Genomic DNA, 23,324 nt, shown 5'->3' on the forward strand with positions numbered 1-23,324 from the left:
TCAGCTGAGGCAAGCCACTGCTCCTACAAATGATTCATTTCACCAAGAGCCTGCACCAATACAGTTACATCAGCTGCATTAAACCACTTCTAAAGACTGTGACCCAGACCTCATTTATCAGAGATTAAGTAAAGATGTTAAATTACAGCTCAAGATCCCCAGCTTTAAAGCAGAATCCTTCACCAAATCAAAAGATGAGAAAAACTGAGAAGAAAAATTACTTATTCACCAATAACAGAGTTATTGGCTCAAGTCTCAGCAAAACAGAACAAACTGATGAAAATTAAACCAAAAAAGCAATGCTGTTAAATTAAATAAATCTTTCCACAAATTAGTCCTCCATCCACCATTTATGTACCTTAAATAAGAATAGTCAGTTTGCCAACCCTGAAGACATTTCAGTGCATTTCATGAGATTGCATGCTTTCTTTACTTTTTTAAAGGATTCCTCCAGCTTTCCTCATTTTAAACGATTCTTCCAGCTTTCCTGGTTTTTGCCTTATCTGTAAAATTAAAGAGCTATTTTTTTGCCTTTAAACTACCTTTAAAACGCTGTACCTTCTTCATGTCTTTAAAATGTCCATGCTGAATTTCATCAAGTGCCCTGCAATTCACAACTACCATTCTAGACAGAGAAAGTGTTTAAAGATGACAAAGCTTTCCAAGCCAAGTTTATACAACTCAGACACAAACACCAATATTTGCCAGACTTCCACTGTCCAATCAAACATTATTTAATTACAGCATGACACGAGTGGCCCACTGAAAACCGGGACTGGACTCCAGATGACAAAGTCCAGTGTGCTCCAGGTCCTCAGGACACTGAGGAGCACAACTCCATCAGCAAATACCCCCTGGTAGTTCCTAGGTATTTATCAAGCCATCCTAAGTCACAGACCCTTTATAAATGGAAGATCACAGTGTTTATAGATGCCCCTTCAGCTTCCACACAAGACAATTAAACTCTTTAAAGTTTATGACTTACAGGCGAGTACAAATCAGGGATCCTCTTGAGACCAAGTCAAGGACACTCTGGGTTAAAAAAATTCAAAATACACCCACAAACACACATAAAGGGTTGATTGCAGCCTTTACCAGCAGTTGAGGTACAACTCTGAGTGTGTCTACACCAAAGATAGACCCAGAAGTCACGGACACACCTTTCCCCTCCCAAAAGGGCAAAACAAGGGTGCAGACATTCAGGAGGAGTCAGAAAGATCCAAAAAACTGTGGGATGAGGCAAAAGCAGCTGTCACAGCCCTGTGCCAGAACATCTGCAGAATCTCACGTCAAACTGTTTTCTCATATTCCTGAGATCAAGGCTTTGGAGTGTTCTGTACAAAGGCTTCAACCCACAGATAGGAGCTGATAGTTAATGCAGCAGTCGGGAACAGCATAGCCTGAAAGGAAGTGGGAGATATCCTCCTACACTGCTTACTGGGAATACAGAGGTTTTACAACAGGAGAAAAGGGCTGTAATCTGTCTGACTCCCTGGTTATCTGTAAGCTTTTCATGACTTTTGGAAGAGGAACCAAGCCACATAAAGAATTACTCAGTACTCTTCCCTTATCTGCAAGCTTTTCTTCTTAACAGAGCCTGTATGATTCTGCATATGGCAATAAGACAACCTATTAATCACTCCAGCGTAATTTTTTGAGACCAGTTTGAAGTTTCAAAAGTCAGGTTTTGCAAAGCTGCAAGTCTCTTACAGCTGAGACACCAAAACACAGCATTTTCCAAACACCCCATGCTCTGCAAGGTCAGCAGCAGGCTAGCTTACAACAGCCACAACGCTTCCAAATTTTCCACTGCTGCCTGCTACTGAACAAACAGTCACAGCTGGCCTGGTACTGAGGATGGACAGAGGAACTCCAAGTTCCAAAGTTGCTTGCCAAGACTACTTACTTCTAGGCTACAAGCTACTGCAAGGAAAGAACACACAAAGATTTCAGACTCCTTGGCTTTTAGCTATTCCATAGATGTCTTTAATTCTGGGGCTGAAACCAGCACTCCCCAGCTCCCATTATAAGAAGCCTTTAGGCTCAAACAACCCTGACTTCTGGCTGGCCTGGAAGATTGAGAGTCCTCATGTCCCAAATCAGTGAAAGCAAGAAAGTAGGCTAAGGTGTGACAGAAAAAATCAGGGGTATCAGACTTGAGCCAAAAGAGCCTGTCACCAGCACTGCCACTTGTCAACTGCTCCCTGCTCACAAACCACAGGAGATGTGTTGGGTCTGACCATGAGCAAGAGTCATTCCTGATAAACTGGTGGGGAGAAGGGCAAAGGGAACAGCTATCCAGTCAAATACAGTAAACAGCCCTGGAGCATTTATGCCAATGCTTTCTACAAAGAAGCCTAGCCAAGCCAGAGACAAAAATTAGAAAGATCTTACAGTCAGATTCCCATGTTCTGGAGACTTCCCCAGCACAGCAGAAGGCTACAAGGGAATTCAGTGAGTACCTCGTTCCAGCACTGGGAAAAGTAGTAGCTCCTGCTACTAGGGAAATACCTACAGTTTGTATATTAAATCTGTAAATAGTCTAATTCCTTAAAGTTAAGAAATATACTACAAAGATGCACGGAACAAAAATGAGTAAGGGCTTTTAAACACATTTATCATATAGCACCAAAACAAATGCTTTCCAAATTTCTTTTGAGAAAAGTGGATCGAAAGCCAAAAATTTGAAAGTGATTTATGCAGTGGTGCAGAACCCAGGAAAGCTGCAAACACTGCACTGGCTCACAGCACAGATCAGCTTCAGGTGTCCCAACTGTCATCACTGGTAGTGATTTCTGGTAACACCAATCTGCCTTTACAGAAGGGTTTTTAGTGGATTTAGTATTTGCCTTTTCTCTGATTTCTTGATAATGCTGCTAACTGTACCCAGTTTGCCAATTGTTTCAAGTTATTTCATCCTCTAAAGAGGAAAATAAAGTTTATACTACCAAGAAGTTAAACTTGGACATTCTTTTCCTCCTGAGGGAAAACACTTGTCCTGTCTCACACAGGACATGCACTAGATGTGTTCTGCTCATGCAGTTGCATTAAACTAGAAAAACATCTCTAAGACAGCTTGCAGTTTACACTAGCAAAACAACACTTGCCCAGGAAAGCTTGCTAAAGTGCTGCTCTCCATGGATCCTCCCTCACCCCCCATAAAAGATACTGCACCATTAATCACTGTCCTTTTCCTGCCAATACAGCTACACGGGGGCTCTGTGGCTGACGTCACTGCTGGCAGCCAAGTCTCTCTAATCACCAACATAAGTATCTGGGAAAAAAACCCTGTAAATTAGACCTTTCCTTGGCAAGCACTTTAAGGAAGTCTTCATCTGGGAGTGCTACAGCACTGCCTGTGACTGGCTACCTCCAGCAGCTGCCTTGGGCCAGCAAGGTCACAGGTCCACAAGCCAACGAGCAGCCACAAGTGCTCGCTCCCACCCAGAGAGAAAAGGTTTCCCTCGACTCCCTTGTGCCAGCCTTGATACTGCAACACAACTTCCCCTCTACCTGCCAGTCAGCTCACCCTCCTAACCTGGCAGAACCAATATAAACCAAAAAACACCTTCTGCAGGATCAGCTCAGAGCACCAAAGTCACCCAGGCAGCCTACACAAAGAAATTCATGCCTGAGACTGAGAGAAACCCAGCTCATAAGAGGTCTTTCCATCTCAGGGAGCTGCCACCCTCAAATTTTAAGTGATATCCAGGTCAAAGATGAGCTCAAACTCAGACACGAGTACCTCAGCTGATTTGCAAAACCTGCTCTCATCCCCAGAGCAAGGAGCCCAGCCTTGGCTGGTTCTGAATAACCAAACACTCCAGCAAGCAATTCAACCCCCCTCTACTGCCACTGCCTTCTGCTCTAGTAACTACAGCAAAATTGGGGAAAAAAGAGCAATTTCATATCCATCTATCCAAAAACACCACACACACTAGAGCCTTCTGCTCTAGTAACTACAGAGCAAACTTGGGAAAAAAAAGAGCAATTTCATATCCATCTATCCAAAAATACCATACACTGCAGAGTTCTAACCCAAGAGCATTTATAAAATATTTTCCACATGAAATATAATACGACACATTACAGAAACTATAATTGCATTAGCCTAAGTTTTAAGCTAATAAAGACAAAGACTTTTCCTTTGGCTACTACATCCAAGAGAAAGCACTTAACACTGACACTAGCTAGCATGGATAATAAAGGGCCTGTTATTAAATATGTCAGACTGTAAAACCAGCAGCAGGCAAAAAAGCAGAACAGAAAACTGCAACAGTCAAGGTGGCAACCTATATGTAAGTCAGTTTTTCCAAGACATTCAGCAAGGTCAAAATTCACATTTTTCAGATTAGTATACTTCATCACTGCATTCACCAGGTAATTAGCAGAACTAAGATGATGACATAACCGAGGAATGTTCTATCTATCTATCTATCTATCTATCTATCTATCTATCTATCTATCTATCTATCCATCCATCCATCCATCCATCCATCTTCTTGATGATAAAAAGAAAAAGAAGTGTCTGACAAGAGCAAAGAGCAAGAGACTGTGTGAAGGGAGATGAAATTCTGGTCTTGAATGTTGGAGACTCACGGTAAGACCTCAGTAAAGCCACTCAAGTTGGGTCTCTGTCCCTCCCATCTCCCTCTTCCCTCCCTGTACAGGGAAGCAAGCACATGCTTTAGATGTGTTTGGGATTCCTGGAATACTAGCACACATTTGAAATTAACCAGTGTAATGGCATTATGCATGTAGCAATCCCTAAAGCCATCATGTACATGTTGGCAGGTCTTTTGAAGTTGAAATAAATTTCAACTCTACTTTATTCACTGTTGGGACAAAACAATAGAGCAGTTCTCACACAACTGGAAAAACAGAAGTCATCCAGATATGGTCCTGGGCAACCTTTATGGCCATGATTGAGCAGGGGGCTGGACCAGATGAGCTCCAGAGGTCCCTTCCAATTTCAACCATACTGTGATTCTGTGAAACTCCCAAAACAACCACCAATTGTGGTTCAAGTGTGACCAATTAACTTGGTCACACTTCAGAAAAGCAACTGGTTCAAGAAAGCTGGGTAGAACTCCACTTGCTTTGGCACAACTACAACATCACATCAAGGGCTACTACACTGAGGTAGGGACTGAGCTCTGTGCACAGGCAGACACACAAGAAAGCTGCTTTCTCCCTGATTTTGACCACTTCAGAGAATTCAGAAGCCTTCTGAATTGCCTCACTCTTCCTCCCTTCATGCTTGTACCCTTGAAGTTTGGCTTCATGTATGGCCCTGTTCAATTACAACACAAATCCTCATCACTGTCACTTTGCTTCACATACAGCCCTGGTAAGAAGCCACTTTTCCACCCCATTTTTCACTGCTTGTGAGCTACTGGAAAATTCTGATCTACAGAGGTTCCCATCCCATGCTCATCACTATAGCACCAGATACCTTAAGCAACCATGATTAAGCCCTGCCATGTTCACATCCTGTTTGCCTGCCAGCCCATCTGCAAAGGCAGGATGGATTATTTTATTACACCTGGAATTAAGCCAAAAAAAATCATCTTGTAGTTTGTAGTTTTACTAACCTAAATAAAGCCCTTCCTAGATTAAAATTCCTAGATTAAAAAAATCCAAACCTACCTTCCCCAAGGTATATTTCAGCCCAGAAACCATAAAAATATGTCAAATTTCACACCAGAGCATTTAGGTACCAAAAGAAACAGGACAGTGTTTTATTGATGAGCCAGTTTTAGTAACTTCTCAGGACCTGGGAGCAGAATCTCCACTCCTATGCAGGTGCTAGTGTGTGGCCTAACTTGAAAGTAAATTTTTTGCTTCATGTAAGACAGCTTGGAAAACCTTGGAAAAAAGACAACTGGCCAACAGTGAGCAAGGGTGTTCTGCCAACTATTCTGTCCTACCAAACCACTAGCAGAGTTTGTTTTACAACATCTTGGGAGGGCTGGAAAGAAAAGGACAAGGAGTTAAAAAACAACAGAGAACAAAAAAAACCCAACCCATATATTTTTTGCTGTTCTTCAGGATATAATTCTGGATAAATCACAGGAACACCCCAGAGATTTAAACCATCAACTGAAAGAGTAGGAGATATCAGTTCTACATCCATGCTCACTCTTACACATATTACCATGTTTATCTTGGCAAAATTTTGGGAGCCCTCTCTCCCCTGCCACAGAAAATATGTCCAGTTACAAGCTACATATTTTTCCCTCAACAGATCAGTTGAATCAAAGTCTTTACAAAGTAAGATGCATGTAAGACAACAAGGGCACTTGATTAATTCCTCCCACATCAATATTCAAACGAAACCTAACAGATACAAAGGTGAAATACACTGGCAGAATGAAGTCAAATACACAGCTCATTAACAGCATCTGACCAAACAGCAGATGTTTCCTCCTCCTATCACCCTTAGGAACACATTTAAGGGGAAGCCACAATTTGTTGCAACATGATTCTCCAGTTATTTACTTCATCTTTAATTGAAACTGATTTCAAGCATTTAAACAGCATTTAAGTATTTATATATAAATAGTTATTACATACACAGACCTTGATAAATTTACAGTCTCTTCTCAACTATATATAGGTGTAGCCTACCTTTATCTGATCCAAACAATTTAACTTTCAACAGCAGTGATATTGTTTTAGGTATTCATTTGTGCACACACATATACAGCATGCCTATCCACTTGAAGGTTCCTATATACACACCATTGTAAGACTAAAAATATCTTGAAGAGTCTCATGCCCTGGTTTCAACATGCTACATTCAGACAGAATGCTGATATTATTTTCAATGCCTTAAAATGCTTGAAATCACAAGTCTGAAATTATTTACAAGAAAAATATCTCAGTAATTTAATCTTTCATGTCAACACAGAAGAATGAGATACCAGTTTGCAGTGTTGGAACAAAGTGAGAAAGAAAACCAAGTAGAGGTATCATCAACTGTGGTCACTGCATGCACCAATCAATCTGAACATACAAGATTCTCTGAACTCACGGGAAACTTCTCAAGCTGCTACAGAAGTGTCAAGTGTGTGCACATATGCTTTTTTTGCTTTCATCTACTTAGATATGCCCTTAAACATGTACATCAGTCTTGCCACTTCTGGAGAAGAAACTCTGTAATGCTGCAAACCCTGAAATCCAAGTTCTACTCAGGGATGAAACCTGTACTGAGCTGAAATCTATATTTTCAGCTTCCCCTCAAACAAGATCCAAGTACTGAAGGAATCAAGTCCATCAGTCAAAACTGGAGGGTAGATGAGATTCTTACACCCCTGCTGGGGAAAGACACAAGGAAACAGTGAAAACTCTCATGATTCTGTCTATAATCACTTCAGCGCTACAAAAAATTTTAATGGGTATCTTATTTTCAAGTTACCCAATATTGGATTGATAGCCCATAGATCACTTTGATGTGGATTGGCATTTTAGTAGTTTTAATGACAAAAACATGCAACAAGTGATATACTTCTGAATACCATTAAGTGCTATAATTCAGACTGTCTACACTGGCTTAGACAGTCTCATCTGCTGCCATGTTGGGAAGAGTGTTCCCTTTATAAGTACAGAAATATGAAATAATGCTTCAGAAATCACTGGTGAACCACATTAATCATTTGCTTACATGCCAACTCAACATAATAGTTGGGTTTGGATGATACTGCTTTGAACAGTGCCTAAATATAATGACTTATATAAAGACATGTTTAAAAATAATTTGTTTTTCTCCTTGTACTCTAGACTTTGCCTGTGCATGCTGGAGAAAGGATGAGGGAAGAACCAAATGGGAGAGACTGGTGACATCTGTTCTAATATCACTCTCCCGAGTGGATAACACATATTGGAATAAAAGTGACGTAGTCCAGAACAATTACAGAATTATGTTAGAACAACCAAATTGTGCAAGTGTCCAGAACAGCTCTACTGGTCAGCTTCCCTACACTGCAAAGTCTAGAGACAGGAAGAAAAAAGCTTCAACTCTTGATCTAAACTCAGCTTCTACACAGTCTCCCAAGACAGTAGTCACCAGAAGTGTACAACTGAGCCAAGCAATCCCTGCTTGCAGAAAACCCTTTGGGATCCAATGATGGCTCAACCCAGCTGCTGTGTGGCACTACAGCCCCACAACCCTTCCACCAGAGCAATCCCACTGCCACAGCTCCCGACACATCCTTCCACCTTTCCCAAAATAAAAAAATAACACAAATGGACCCATCCCCACAGCTCGACGGAGTTTGGAGTTTCATTCATGGAACACTTGACCTCACAGTCTAATCAGGAGGACTGTGCTCAACCTTTGTTCCCATTAAACTGGGAGGAACTTCCAGTGCTAGCACATGCAGGTGACAAATGGATGCAGGGAAAGAATCCTGTATGATCTGGGGTCATTCTAGAACATGGCTTCATTCCTTGAAATCAGCATACTTTATGAAACATCTGCCTTCTCCATCCCGTTAAAAAACACGTGGGGCATTCCCCACTCAAATACACAGCAACCCGAAAAGCTTCTGTAATGCAAATTACCATTTGTCTGAGGAGAAGGATAGGGATCTTTGTGGCAACCATTAGCCAAGGGTGTCCTCACCCCTGAATCCACCCTCTGTAAAGCCCTCCACAGAAGGCCCAATCGAACATTTTCTCTGGTTATTTCAAATCTTGAAGAGTAGCAACATTCTAATGGAAATAGTTATACCTCAGACTGCGGGGATGCAACACTAAAACTTTAAAAATATCAATTTACAGTAACTTCCTTCCCACCCCGAGCAAAACCCTCCATTCTAATATAAAATTTCTCTGTGCTGTTCTACAGCTTGAAAATTGCAAGATGCCTGTGTAGATGAGCCTGTAAGTCACCAGCATTTCAAACCTCGCTTGCCAAGCTGGGGTTTGTATTTTAAACTCGAATTTTCCACTCAGTACATTTCAAAGGAAAACTTCTAGGAACTGCATATCATCTTTTAATTATTAGGACTGGTATGCATTCAGTTTTTTACTATGCACAGAAGAAAGGCCCGTGGAAGAACATTAGTCTGCTCTTACTACAAGGAAAAACAGTGAGTTTTTATGGACAGAACAGATCTTTCCCCACTCTGAAAGCAAAACTGAGTGAGTTTGTCATGAAAACCTAAACCAGAAATTAAAAAAATAACCAGAAACAAAACTAACAAAAAACAAAAGCCCCACACACCGGTAAGATCACTTCATCAAGCATAAAGCAATTTGTGCAATCTGACTTTCATTTTCACAGATTTTATGGCTCACTCTCCAATATTATAGTTTCTTCATCTGCACTGACACAGCAGAAGACAGCTCCACATCCACATTTTAAAAGCCACTGCACTCCAAAGTGAGCTTTAATTCTTTTATCTGCCACTTGAAATGCACCTTAGCAAAAGCACATACTCTTGAGGTGCAGCTGAACCTGGAGACTAATAAATCTCTTACCACTTATTTTGACCATTTATTTTGTTTGCTCCACTTGCATGCCTCAAAATTATTTTTTTACTTATATTTATGACTAAAAATAAGGTATGTTTCTTTCTGGGCTGGGAGAACCTCAGGAGATTAAAAACTCACACCGCTTAAGGTATGAGGAGCTGGTTTAAACACTAACAAATGCAAAACTCTCAAATCCCCAAGCAGCACAGACTAGCAGAAAGAAGAAAAAAAAAGTTGTTTTTGCAGGACTTTTCCCCAAACACATCAGAGTGATTTTAGCAGCAGAAACAGCAAGACCTAAGGTACTGAGTACTTAGCAAACATTTTACTACCTGTGGCATGCTGTTTTCTAGGGCTGTTAGAGGAAAACACGAATCTGAAGCCTCAGTTGTCTTCACTAAGAAAAGTGACCTATGCCAACTCATATTCAAAATTATAGTCTCTGCTCTAGAAGTTTGGCCATATAGTTCAAGAAATGACTAAAATGCTCTGTCTTATACAAGAACTCAGATCTTCAGGAATGTTTCAACAGGCAAGTAGAAACTTCAGTAGGACAGAAATACTAGGGGGCAAAAATCCAAACAATTAGCTTGTTTGCCAGTTGTTCCTTTGCTATCTGATAGCACAGTCTGCAGGTAAAGTCTAGCTGATCCTTTAAAAAAAGGATGTATAAATTTCAGAGATTCACTCACAACCACTTCCCCACTCATCCATCCCATAGCTGCACGTGCCTTCATCTATTTCAGCTCCTAAAGACTGCAAGGAAGAGGTTGAGAATCAACCTAAACTGGTTCAGCTTTTACTCTTCACAGGGCCACCAACTTTAATTCCAACTACTCTTTGCATAACTTAAATAATACACACGGTGCTCTCTTTATCTGATTCTTCAAGCAGCTGTATCTGAAGCACAATGGGACATGTCACAGACACTTGCTTCGCTGCCCTCATAATATGCTTTAATTATGATGACTGAACTAACAGGCTCACATCACAGACTTTTACAGGTTGACCCTGTGTCATCCTGATGTATCATTTTGCACCAGTTCAGTGCTGTAAATCAATTTAAGATCTCCAGCAGGTTGAAAAGGCTGGTAATGATGCTTTCTCTGCAGTCTCTGGGGACTCCACATTATACACAACTTACATTATTTATAAAGCTGAGATGATGCCTCCATTAGGCCTGTAAGACTACTCAAATGATATTTTACGCACACAGCTTGGGCTGCACAGAGCAGAATACTGGCAATATATAATAACCAGTGCATTCATGCTTTAATATAAAAAAAAAACCAAACCAAAACAGTCTTAACCCCTTCATTTTTAAAATTTAAATCTTTATAGCAAGCAAACAAAATCATGGTTTCATCTGAATAATTTCCCAGTACTCAGAAACACACGTAGCACTTTTATTAACCTTTGTATTGTTTTTCTTCATGTTCAACTCTTTACTTCTGTTTTCAAACTACAGAGGAAAAGCAAGCACCAAACTCATCAGTTTTCAAATATTTGATTTGATAGTTACTATTTATATGAAAACAGAAAGATCTCCATCTGTTTACTCAGTCACTTCTCTTAAATGTATCAGATTGTCCCATCTTCAAGGGTACACAAAAAAGCAAGTTGAACAGAACAGAGTAGGAAAAAATGTATTTGATTACATACCCAATGGTAATGGGGTCAAAACAGATGCAAGGACAAATCCCTACCCTTAGGGTAACCTGATCATGCCTTGAACTGATCATTTCTCATAGCTGTGGAAGCCTTCTGGATCACCCAAATCAAGCGAAATTTCTCTCAAGTGCCTACTTAAAGTCTGAAGTAAATTGCAAGACTTCAGCCCTAAGACCACAGCAAGGACTCCAAAAAGGGCCAGATTGCTCTCATTTTCATACTGATGTTCTTCCAGTCACAACAGAGAAGTGAGCACTCAAAACCTGCACTACGATCCAATGAGAACCTTGAAAAAGCTTCACAGCACTGCTCTCTGGTTTAAGGGGGAAATTAAGTATTAATCAGCTGCAACTAAAAAACTCAGATCCCATAATTCAGCCAAGTCATTACTCACAAGTAAAAGAAAAAAATAAGCCAAACTTAGGTTCCCTCACATGATTTGTTCCTATTGTTTAACATGACAAGCTGCATGCAGTCAGCCACATGAAGAATTACAGACACACACCTGCAAAGAAAAGTGTTCTCCAAGGGCTGGGTAAGCTACAGTTTTAATTCTTACTCCTCAATGCTGCTTAAAAATACATATAACTATCGGAAGAAAAAATTTTAAACAAGTTTTCTTTTTCTGACTTCCCCTCTGTGTGCAAAACAGATTCAAACTATCAGCTATGACAGCTCTTTCCTAAGAAGCATGTTAGTTTTAAGGTGCAGTATCTTTGAACACTGACATCCATTAAACACTGACATGTTTCAGGCAATGAGCTTTTCCATTTGCCTAGATCTGAAATACACATCTACTTTTACTCCTCCCCATCTGGCTCTAACAATACTGTTTTTATTAACCTCTGTTGAAAACATTTCCCTAAATAAAACTGTAGACATGCAGTGAGCATCATGTTATCCTAAAATACATCAAAATAACGATTAATTTTCAGAATAAGCTGTTGTTAACCAGATACTGTAAAAGCAAACTGTAAGGTCGGACCACGTACCTTTTTCAGATTGATCTACTAACAAAAGAGCAATCACAGCAACCCTGCTCGGTCAGAACTCGCTCTGACTTCAGTTTATATTAAAAAAAAAAAAAAAAAAAGTCAGCATTTGGCCCAGATCGTTTCGAACGCATGACTGAATATTTCCACGCCAGTAAATTTTAATAAGCTTTAAAGATCTATATTCAGGATAAGATTATTTGGCTGTACGAGTATATGAAGCAACTATACCGAAGAGGGGGAAAATCTCAAGTATCCAAACCCTCTAACAGGGAAGAGGAAAAAAAAAAAGTGAACTTTCCTTGACCTCTAAGCACAGATTTGTCATTAAAGAAGAAAGCAGGGGAGGGGAGGGAAAAAAAAAACCAGGAGGGTAAGGGGCTGCGGAAAGAAAGGAAGGGGGAAAAAAGAAGAAAGCAGATAAATTAGAGGGAGAGGGACGCGGCCGGGCCGAGGCGGGAGGCGAAGGGCTGTTCCCGCACACACAAAGGCGGCCCCTGCCCGGCCGGCGGGGCTCCGCCGCGTCCCCGCGGGCCACGCTGGGGCTGGGGCCGGGGCCGGGGAGGAGCCGCAGGACGGCGGCTTCCCGGCAGGGAAGGGCTCTCCGCCCGCCGGGCCCGGCGCAGCACCTACCCACCAAGTTGGAGCCGGGAGCGGTGCCCGCCGGGCCGCCGCAGGGACGCCATCATGCCGGGAGGAGAGCGGGAGCGCAGCGCTGCCCGGAGCCGCTCCCGCCGCCGGGGACCGCCGGGCAGCGCGGGCAAGGAGCGGGGAGGAGGAGGAGGAGGAGGAGGAGGAGGAGGAGGAGGAGGATGCGCGGGCACAGCCGCCCGGCCCCGGGGGCAGTGAGCGGGGAGAGGCGCGGGGGACGCGAAGTTGTTACCGGCTGGCGGGCGGTGACGGGCGGCCAGCAGGCAGCTCCTCCACGTCGGGATCGGAATTGGGATCGGGATGGATGTGGCCTGGCTGGCGTCAGGCGGCCGGAGCCGCCCCGCGCCGCTCACCGGCACACTCACTCACACACACACTCACACACTCACACACACACACGCACCGGCCCGGCCAGGGATCCTCCCCAAATTCCCGCCCCCGCCGCCGCGCCGCCGGATCCCGCTGGGAGCGCTGCGCCCGCCGCCGGAGAGCGGCCCCGGCACGGCACAGCCCAGCCCGGCACGGCGCGGCCGCTGTGTGCCCTAAGCCACAGCCCGACCCCCGCCCCGGGTGTGAGCCCCCTCCGACACCCTCACTGCGGCTCAAAAGGCGTTCCTGCCCCGCCGGGGAGGCTGGGGAGCTCCGGCAGCGGAGCTGCGGGGACAGCGGCAGATGCTGTCCGACTTGTTAAAGTCTATTCCTGATAGAATAGGAGTATGTCCTGCCGCTTGCCACAGGTGATTCAGCCTTGACTTGGTCTAGTCTTAATACTGAAGTAATTGCTGTAATACCTGCCAATGACAGAGCACTCTCTAGCCCCAGGTGTTTTACACGTGGACATCCTCCTGCCCATAGGTGCTGCTGCACTTAGTCCTCGCTCATGCGAGTAAAGCCATTCCAGTGCGTGAGGCTTCTTGTGCAGCCCGAGCCACAGTAATGAAGCCTCACGCCGCTGTCCCTCTGACCTGAACTCCATTTGGACCTGCAAGTGTCAGCTCCAGAGTGGAACTGGCTGAAAGTTTGGAGCCCGCATGTGGAACGGAGAGCCTGTCCTGCCTGCTCGCAGGATCTTTGCAGTAGGCAGGTAAGTGTTGCGCAAGCAAGATTGAACTGAAACTGATTCTTTAACAAACACTTTGGCTTTTACCCAGTCATCGTTCCTGGAAGGAGATTTGAAGCAACAAGTGCAAGATGTTTGCAAAACATTCTGATACACCTATATGCATAATTATATCCCTATACTTAGGCCAATAAATTTTCACATGTATAGGCAGTTCTGGTGTGACCTTAAACTAATTTTAAAATCCAGCAACACTGAGGCCTGGAGGACTTAAGGCTCTGAGAGATGAACAGTTGTCCTGCCCACCCAAGTGCATTATGAGTCTGAAGACACAGAACTGGAATGGCTTGACCAATGTCACAGAAGGAGCAGCAGTAAAAAATACCCAGGTCTATGCCTGTGAGGGTATCAGCACTTCTTTCTAACTTCATAATCTAAAATTCATCCATTTCTTTGCCACATAAATACCACATAAATTGCAAACAGGTGAATTTTACCATATTGTTAGGTAGAATGCTACAATAATAGTACAGGAACTCCCAGACAGGATGATGCCATAATATTGATGGGGAAAGCCTGGAATTAAATTACTCTTTTACTGCTTAAATTTTGAACCTTGAATGATTCAAGTAATCAGCTTTAATGTGTATTTTGTGCTTGCACTCTACATGACTACACTTAACAAGTAAACTTTTCTTTTTATGTGCAATCACAGATACAGTGCAGCCCTGGACTGCAGATACAACTGGTAAAGTTTATCTCAAGACAAACTGAAAGGTCTTTAAATTTTGGCAGTGTAATGAAGACATTTGCAAGCAAGGTACAGAAGAAACATGAAACCGATACTGGCTTTTGTACTGTGGTAGTGCTTAATCTGAATCCAGGTGTCCTGGATCAAGAGTAGTGGATGCAGCAGTAGTATCTTCCCCAAGAGCTTGGCAGTCTAGGTTTCACACAGAGAAATAGATGGAAAAGGCCTTATGTGTGCTTGAGCTCTGCTCTGCACCCTGACTTGGCAGGCACAAGCTCCACCACTGGATCCTGATTGCTGAAGTATCAATTCATGATTCACAGTAAACAGACATGACAAGGAGATAATTAGGGAAGCACTGCAGTTTGTCAGGTGTCTTGTTAGAACCATGTTTTTACTGCTTTTGTTGTTGTTGTTAGGGTTGACCGGTGGGTTGGCTTTGGCATGAGAGAATTAAATTATTTTCTACTAACGTTGAGGCTTGGGATGGACCACATTAATATGCTGCTTTCCCTAAAAAAGGCTATAAAACAGCCTAAGAGAATCTTTCTCTGATGTTTAATAACCAGAGTGGTTGTCCTGGAGAGGGCTGGGTAGCCTGGCTTCAGACAGAGCAGTGGTGTGAGAAGGCCAGGGGACAAGGCAGAACAGTGTTCCCTGCCCAGATCTGCCTCAAGGCTTCCCTGGCTGGGCTGTTCTGGCACACACTGGCCAGAACAAAACTTCAAGTCTGCCCCCTGCTTTAGGATGTACAGGCAGAGCTGACTGCCCAAACCCATTGCTCTGTGGGTGAGCAGTATCAGCAGTGTCCTACTGCACACTCACCACTTCCAACTCCATTGGCTACTTAAATACCCTGAATCATTAACTTCTTCCTGCCCTTTCTGAATAACATAAGAAAACTGAAAAAAGAAGATCAGGGAGGTGTGTACACCTGGGTATCAACCTTGATGCTCCTCTGCACTGGGCTGTGCTATCTCAAGAGACAACAGAGAATGGGTTTTTCTCTTTTCGCTCTGCAACTATGTGATCATTCAGACTAGTGCAAGGAAAACAGGCTGTGAGGCTGGGGCAATGAAGAAAGAGAAGAACCATTCCTTCTGTAAACTACCTGGCTTTTCATTGGATTAGGTGCACAATCTGATGGCACCATCAGTCATAAGGCCTGTGAACCTGAATTTTAAAGGAGTTGGGGCACTTAGGCAGATAAATGTCTATTATGATTCTCAAAGGAAACTTTAATCTCACAGACACTTTCTAACACCTCACCAAGCACCTGCCCAATCACCTTTAAAATCTGTGTTTGGAAACCGATTATCAGAAGGCTGAGTGCTAAAAGACATTCATTATGCTGCATATTTTATACTCTTCTGTTATGTAACAAGTATTTAAGAAATACTACTACTACTAATGCTGTGGCTACAACCACTACTGGCTTTCAATCTTCCTCCAAAATCCAAGTTTGTATGTAGGTTATGATTTGGTATTTCTTGTTAACTTCAGCCAGGCTTCATCAGGCTTACTCAAGAGATTCCAGGGATGGAGAGTGTCTTCTGGAGATAGTTTAGCTCCAAAGTCAGTAACTTTGCTTTACCTTCATGTACACCTTATTTCTGCCAGAAATTAAGAGTTTCATGGATAATTAAATAATTAATTATATCAAACAGACGACTTATTATTTACATTAAAATCACTGGAGTAATTTTCTTTTCAGCCATGTATGTTGCCCTAGCGTGGGAAAATACCAACAATATCTTCAGAGAGAAGAGGCAATTCTCCCAAGAAGAATAATAGCTTCCTAAGGATACTGGACTTCATTATTTCCTTCTTTCTTAGGCTGGCTGCTAAAATTTATCACCCTATATCATCCATGGCTTGTCTGCTTCGTCTTTGAGTAGGTGAGGTATTAAACAAGCCTCCCACCTCAGCATTATTAACATAGGATATGCAGACTGCTTAGCAACTACATAGATCTGTTTGGGAAAGGTGCCTCAGGCAGAAGACAGCATGTGGGAGAAGGTAAGGAGCATTTTAAGGAGGTCATCATAACTGTGAAGCACTGCATATGGGTTTTCCAAGCCCATCTGGATACAAGCTCCTCTATAGGCACAGTACAAGCCCAGGAAAAAAGGAACTAAGTTGTGAAAGGCCTTGAAGGCAGCACTTGTAACACGAGGGCTCTCTGTAGTCCTGCTTTGGGGAGTCTGGCCATTATCTAGAATGGGACCTGTGTGAGTTTGACTCTATATAGAGTCAAATATGTGCTTGGGACCTGCCTTAGTGCTCTGACTCACTGTCATAGGCAAAAGAACAGAGAATCCATTTCACTCTCAGAAGTTCTTCCTAAACTGGCCTACCATGATTAAGTGGGATTCCTATAGAATAAATGTAGAACTTGATAATTTTACAAGGTTATTACGTGTATAATACCTCTGTTATATTAAATAAGGCTTCTGCCATAAATCTATCTGCAGATACCAGAAAGGTCTTTGATCAGATTGAGTAGTCATTCATCTTTTCCACCATTGGGATGATGGGAATCAGACCTAAATTCATTACTTTCTTAAGATTAATGTGCCCAGCTAAAGCTGCCAAGATCCTTATTAAAAGTTACAATTCCAAAAGGTTTGGGCTGAAATAAAGTATTAAGCAGGGCTCTCCCCTATCTCCTTTATTGGTTGTTTTCTCATCAGACTCGGATGCAAGGACTTTGCTCCAGGAATGTTACATTTCTGGTAAAGAAGGGAGGTTGCCCTCTGTTCTGACAGCTCATCACGTGCTTCCACAAAGCGCAGTATTCCTGCTCACTGTACTGCACCAGTATTGTACTTTATAGAGAATGGAATTCTGCCCTTGGATCTTGCCTGAATGCACGTAGAAGCTTTTGAAGGTAGTTTCACTTTCTCCTGGCTATCACCTCAGCAAGGGATAATGGACTCAGTGCAATCAAACATTATTGGTTCTTTGAAAATTAAATTTCTCTTCAGTCATTCAGCTTAAAAAGATTTACATAACTGGAATAACCTATCTCTGTTGCTGGTTTCTTGGAAGACACCGCTAAGATTAACCTTATCTCCCACTTTAATTACCGTTTTCAAGTTCTTACAGTCCTTGTCCCAGTTACATCTTGTTGTGAAAACCACCAGAGAATGATATATTAAAATTTATTCAGACAGGTGGCAGAGACAAAATTAAAGCTAATAACTCTATGAGAAAAGAAATCAAAGGTGGTTTGGCAATCCTGAGGTGTTATTTCTTGGTCCCTTGGTTGCTGTGGCTGCTCAAGCAGGGTCCAAATGCCTGGGCTGAGTGGCTGTGTGCCACAGCTTGCTGTGCAGGACTCAGGACTGCCATGGTCACCCAGCTGCACTCGCATCCATGGGATAAGGAGCCTTGGAGCAGGACTGCTTGTGGCAATGTGTGAAGGCTGGAAAAACCATGGTAATTGTCTCAACAGAGGGTTCTGTCTCATTTATACCCAAAGAGGAGACCACCACTATATCACACCACTGGAAGACTGAAGAAATTGCACATACTGCATCTGAACGCATCCCTTCACTTCCATGTTTTTGTTGATGTTTTGTGACAAAATACTCAGCCCATTTTATACAATGATTAAAAACATAAAAGGAAAAGGCTCTGGATTCTAAGTCAGGTTGCCTGAGCTCAGTGTCACTCTTGGCTGAGTAAGTCAGTAGTGAAGCAGTCCCACCCTCCCTCCTCCACGAGGGCTGCTGAGCCCTAACCCCGTGTCACCCACCCGCGCCGTGCTGGCACAGTTGTTGTGCAGCTGTGAGCTGAGCAGGCCTAGGGAACTCAGATGGCTGGGGAGAGCAAATGTTTCAGGGGCCAAGCTCATTTTTAATTTGGATGAGTTTCCTGACCTGGCTCGTTGTGTGGTTGTCCAAATCCTTGTGCTGATCTTGTGCAGAGGCAGGACTGAGGTAGGAGGAAGGGTGAAACTTATCTTTTTGATTGTGCTGTTGACTTCAGCCAGTTTAAGGTGGTTATGAAACTTAGTGATAGACTAAGCAAACTTTTTATTTTTTTTAAACCGAGGAAAAATACTTTAATTTTGAGCATAACTGCAAAGATGTTTTCAGAACTGCACTAACCACATGCACAGGGCTCACTGGTGAATAACAAACGACAAGAAGAATGTGTGACTGGACTGAGAAATTCAGTGAGCTGATGTGATCACTGCATATTAGAAAAGGCAGCTGTTGGACATTGCACTACATGGTAAAAAGAAAAAAACCTGCTGCTCTTCTGCCATTCATGAACCAACCAGAGGCCAAAGAATTGCAAGGATCCCACCAAAAATTATTAATTGACTCTTCAGAAAACAGTTATTCTCAGCTGTCTTAAAAGAAGCCGATAGCTCAGCACTGGGTATGCCTTCATGCCCATGGGTTTTTCCCTTTCCCATGTTCTCCAGAATCTTCCTTTGCTCTTTGCTTAAGGCGTGGAAGAAACTGAACTTTGGAGAGTAAGTAAATCAGATTTAATTAGTCATCACAAGGCAATGGGCTCCTAGTGAGTTCTCAATAGCAGGCAGCCCTGACAATGAATGTACGTGTATTACATTAGTTTCCTTTTGCACTTTGAGGAGGAAATTACCTTGCAGGTTTCAGACAACCTGGCAGTCCCACAAAGTGTTGGAAAAGATTGCCCACATGACAAAAGCTTTTAGACCAATTTCAAATGCCACTATTTTCTTGCTTCACCCAAAATTGTCAAATTTTTGACAAACAGGTTTGAGCAGCTTTTAAATAAAAACCCTCCACATTTCATAAAATGTTACACAAATCACGCTGATAAATCCTCTGTATAAGTAATTTAAAAAAAAAATTAAGTTAAACACTTGAAAGTTGCAATAAATACAAATTAGCATTGCTAGTATAATCTTAGTTAAGAACTCAGTTTAAGTGCATCCTGGTACCTGTCTTTAATTGAGTGCTCATTTATGTTCCTTTCTAAAGACTCTGTCTTATTCAGTGAACAGAACAAATAGTGGTCAAATAATGGGAAATTATTTTGTTTTCTCCCAAGGTTCATGCTGGAGCTAGTCATTATGAATGCTGGTTTTGCAATATTTAGTTGCAAAACTAAGACTGCCTTGCAACTCACAGCTCATCCTCAACACAGCTCATCCCTCATCTTCCCTTTCCCTGCCAAATTTAAGCTCTCTTCTTGAGTGAACAGGAGCTTTAGAGCTTCTCAAAAAAAAAATTCTCTAGTATTTCCAGTCCTGATAAATAAATGCGTTATTTTTATCCTCTTTTGAGATACACTTAAGCTGTTTCACTGACTTTCTACATATACTCTGCCCAAAGCGCACACCAAGTACAATTAATGTTTGATGATGTTCTAAACACATAAAATCAATATAGTCTCAATGGGCGATGTACTGGGCAACTTGAATTACAAGTGATGATCTCAGTCCACTAATAATACAGTTTAAAGGACCAAAGCATCCAGTCCACATCCAGAGATCCTGCTGTTGTTGGAAGTGTCAGAGAGAAGGGAAAGGTATACATGGCTTTAAATACCACAGTCAGTGGCTCTTTAGAAAGGGGTGGAAATGAAAAAAAAAGGGCACATTAAAAAAAAAAAAATAAGGCCCACTCTTCAGACAAAGAGTAGCTTTCAGTGTGAAGCATTTTATCTGGATGTCTAAAAGTCCCATATATACAGACAAGGATCAAACATTCAGTATGGACATTACCACAGAAGGCCCCAGAAGAAAAGTGCACGTGGCAAGGGATAGCAGTGGTGCCTTATTCTGTCTGAAAACCTGGGGTCAGAGGCCACACAGTCCAGCTGCTATGATGTTCATTTGCACAGAACTTGACAGGATCTTGGGGGACCCTCCAGCTACTCCACCCTGCTTGTGTGCCCAAGGCTGCAGCACCTGGCAGACAGCGCTGATGGACCATGTTCATTTGTCAGAGAGCAACCAGATGGAGGATTGCAATTTATGGCCTGCAGCCTTGCACTGTGATCTAATCAAATCTTGCACAAAATAGGTCAAGATTGGTCAGTGTTCAGATGAGATATACTCTAGGGAAAATATGGATACTGTAAGAAACAGTTTAGGATTCAGATTTAGGGTTCATCTGACAGAGCTCCCAAGGCACGGTCCCAATTTCAGGCTAGATTCCCAGACGTCTGAGGTACCCAAACAGGTCCCTGGTCTGTTATGCAGAAGGGGCACTGTACTGCTGGAACCACATTTCTCATTTTTCAGACCAGAAATAAAATTACAGTCATGCCTTGTGATTAATTAAATAAATCATGCTTGTCTTTGCTTGTGGACATGACATTTTCAGAGGCAACATAAATGAAGAAAAGGAGCTTGTTTGGTTTCTATGATCCTAGTACAACCTGCTAGCCTTCTCTCTGCAAAATCCCATTTTAAAGCTTTTCAATACTAGGGCACCAGACTCAAGAAATTTAAATTCCTCTAAGACTGCAAACACCATGAGAACTTTTGAGCAAGACACATGCAAAATAAAGCAAATTATATCATCTGTTGCTTTACAGATACATTCCTTTTCCTTTACATTCACATTTCCCATCCATTCACACTCCCACCTAACAGTCTTTGACTCAACTCATTTCCCCAGACACTGGTCTAATATGGTTTCATTTTTAGAATGATTTTCAGCTCCTTGGTTTCAATTTTCTATCTTTTTCTTTGTCTGAAAAATATAGTATCATAGTAGAATTTTATGGATAACTATTATTCTAAAAAAAAAGCAAGTTCTTATCTCCAAATAATCAAAAATGATGACAAGTATGTTACTTGGGACATTAAGTAGTCAGAATGTAACAAATCAAACTGAAATTTAGCCAGGACACTGAAATTACATGATGGGCTAAACAGAAATATGATCCTCAAAGATTTAGGTCATTTCAAGTGGTCAGGACTCACTCTGCTCTCCAGCTGCCCTCTCAGCAGAACACCTCCTGCATGCTGTTTGGTGCAGGATGCTGCAGAGTGAATGCTAAGTCCAAAATTAATTTATGAAGCTTGCATTCTCTCTATGATTTTATCAGCATACAAAAGAATTAATTTCTAGATTTTTTTTTAGTCTGCAAAACATCCTCACATTATGTGCTTTGTTTTGACTTTTGTTTTTCTTTGTGTTATGGTCATTCATCTTTGCTGAAAGAGAATCAGAGGAGCAATGCCTGCCTTATCGTTGGTTTGTGGTGTATAATCATGTTAAGGACAGATCACTGGTCTCCTCCTTACTCTGGTGCCATTTATAAGAGACAATTACCCCTGCATGGTGCAGTTGTCAGGATCTCAGGACTGTAAATGCTCATTGTCAGCACAGAGACAGCTGAATGCAGTGTTTCTCTTTAAAGCTGACTGGATTTTCCAGAGCTGTCTGTCATCCTGGAAGTTTTTCCTAGTGCAGCTCAGTTTCCCATCTACAGCCAAGGTCCTTTTGGTGGTGAAGCATGAGGGGCAGAATTTGGGTATTGCTCCTGCCTATTCCAGGGAATGACTGTGGTCCAGAGGAAAGAACAGCAGTGTGTCTGCACTGGGAGATCTCCAGCCAGTGTGTTGTGTGTTTAAAGTGTGTTTAAAGAACCCTACTAATGGCAGTGACCATGTGCAAATATCCAAATGCCAAAATAAGGGGGGGGCAGTTTGAATGCAGTGGCATTGCCTACAGAAAGAAAACGTACCAAAGCACTCTAGATGGTTTTAAAATTAGGAGGGGAAGATGCAAGGAGTTCTAAGTCTTAATGACCTCAGTTCTGCAATTTGCCACTAATTAGTTCTACAATGAGTAACTGGGAACAAAACAAGGAGTGACAGACTAGGTCAGCCAGTGGTTTGCCAACCCCTTGTCTTGTGTTTCCTACTGGGGCTTTTATGTGATAATTCTTGATTGTGTATACACTGTCTTTACTAGTAATCAGGAGTGAAATTGCATGTGTTATACCCTGTACAAACACACACTGAAACACTGCACTTGCTCTTTGGTCCTGGAGAGCACAGCTAATATTTGTGCAGCTCTTTCTGGTGGGCATGCACATGGCTTGGGTTTTTTCCCTGCCAACCATCTCCCTGACTCCTGTTGTCCTAACCCAGTAAGCCCCACATTTGTTTCTTCTATGTCTCCTTCTGCAGCTTACATTTCCAGAATTCATGCTCTGGAACTACTTTTCTATGTGTATTTACCTCCCTGATCTCACCCTTAACATTTTGTTCTTTCTCTTCCTCCTTCCCACACAATGAAGATTTAATTAATTCTGTCAAAAGAGTATTTTATTTACTCCATTTACATTTTTTCTGCAAGTTAGCTATTTCTTCTCAGAGTGATGCACACATATACAGCATGCTGAAGAAAGATTTCTGGAAGCCTCTAATATTCTATCACTCCCAAATGCCTCATTCCTCCTTAAAATCCATCAGGCTTCCTCAGACCACATAGGATCTGTACTTTCAGGATTCCTGGACATGTTATGCATTTCTGTATCCAGAGCAATTGCACATACCCCAGTTCAGCTTAACATATGTCACAAGCAGTCAGTCAGCACTGAGAAACTGGAACACTATTGGTTTGATGAGAAAACTGTGGTGCACAGCTCCCACATCATCTGGAATTGTTTTGTATTCTGCTTGCTAGGATTTGCCATTTGAGTTTATCTTGGAGGGAGGTGCCTTTGTGTGCCTTTTTTTTCCTTTTAAAACTCA

General features: G+C 42.2%; 1 protein-coding gene across 4 annotated transcripts in view; it reads right to left on the reverse strand.

The window, feature by feature from the left end:
- Nucleotides 1-13,179, reverse strand: part of SMAD1 (SMAD family member 1) — a 43,614-nt gene extending 30,435 nt beyond the window's left edge. For 2 of the 4 annotated variants that reach the window (XM_066547984.1, XM_066547981.1), the window contains exon 1: nucleotides 13,027-13,179. The gene's annotated coding sequence lies outside the window, so the exon portion shown is untranslated. Of the gene's footprint in view, nucleotides 1-12,776; nucleotides 12,884-13,026 lie in introns of those variants that run through there. The other 2 variants (XM_066547983.1, XM_066547985.1) reach the window with 2 other exon arrangements.
- Nucleotides 13,180-23,324: the final 10,145 nt, after the last annotated feature.

Source organism: Molothrus aeneus, chromosome 4, assembly GCF_037042795.1.
Source record: "Molothrus aeneus isolate 106 chromosome 4, BPBGC_Maene_1.0, whole genome shotgun sequence".
NCBI classification, from domain to species: domain Eukaryota; kingdom Metazoa; phylum Chordata; class Aves; order Passeriformes; family Icteridae; genus Molothrus; species Molothrus aeneus.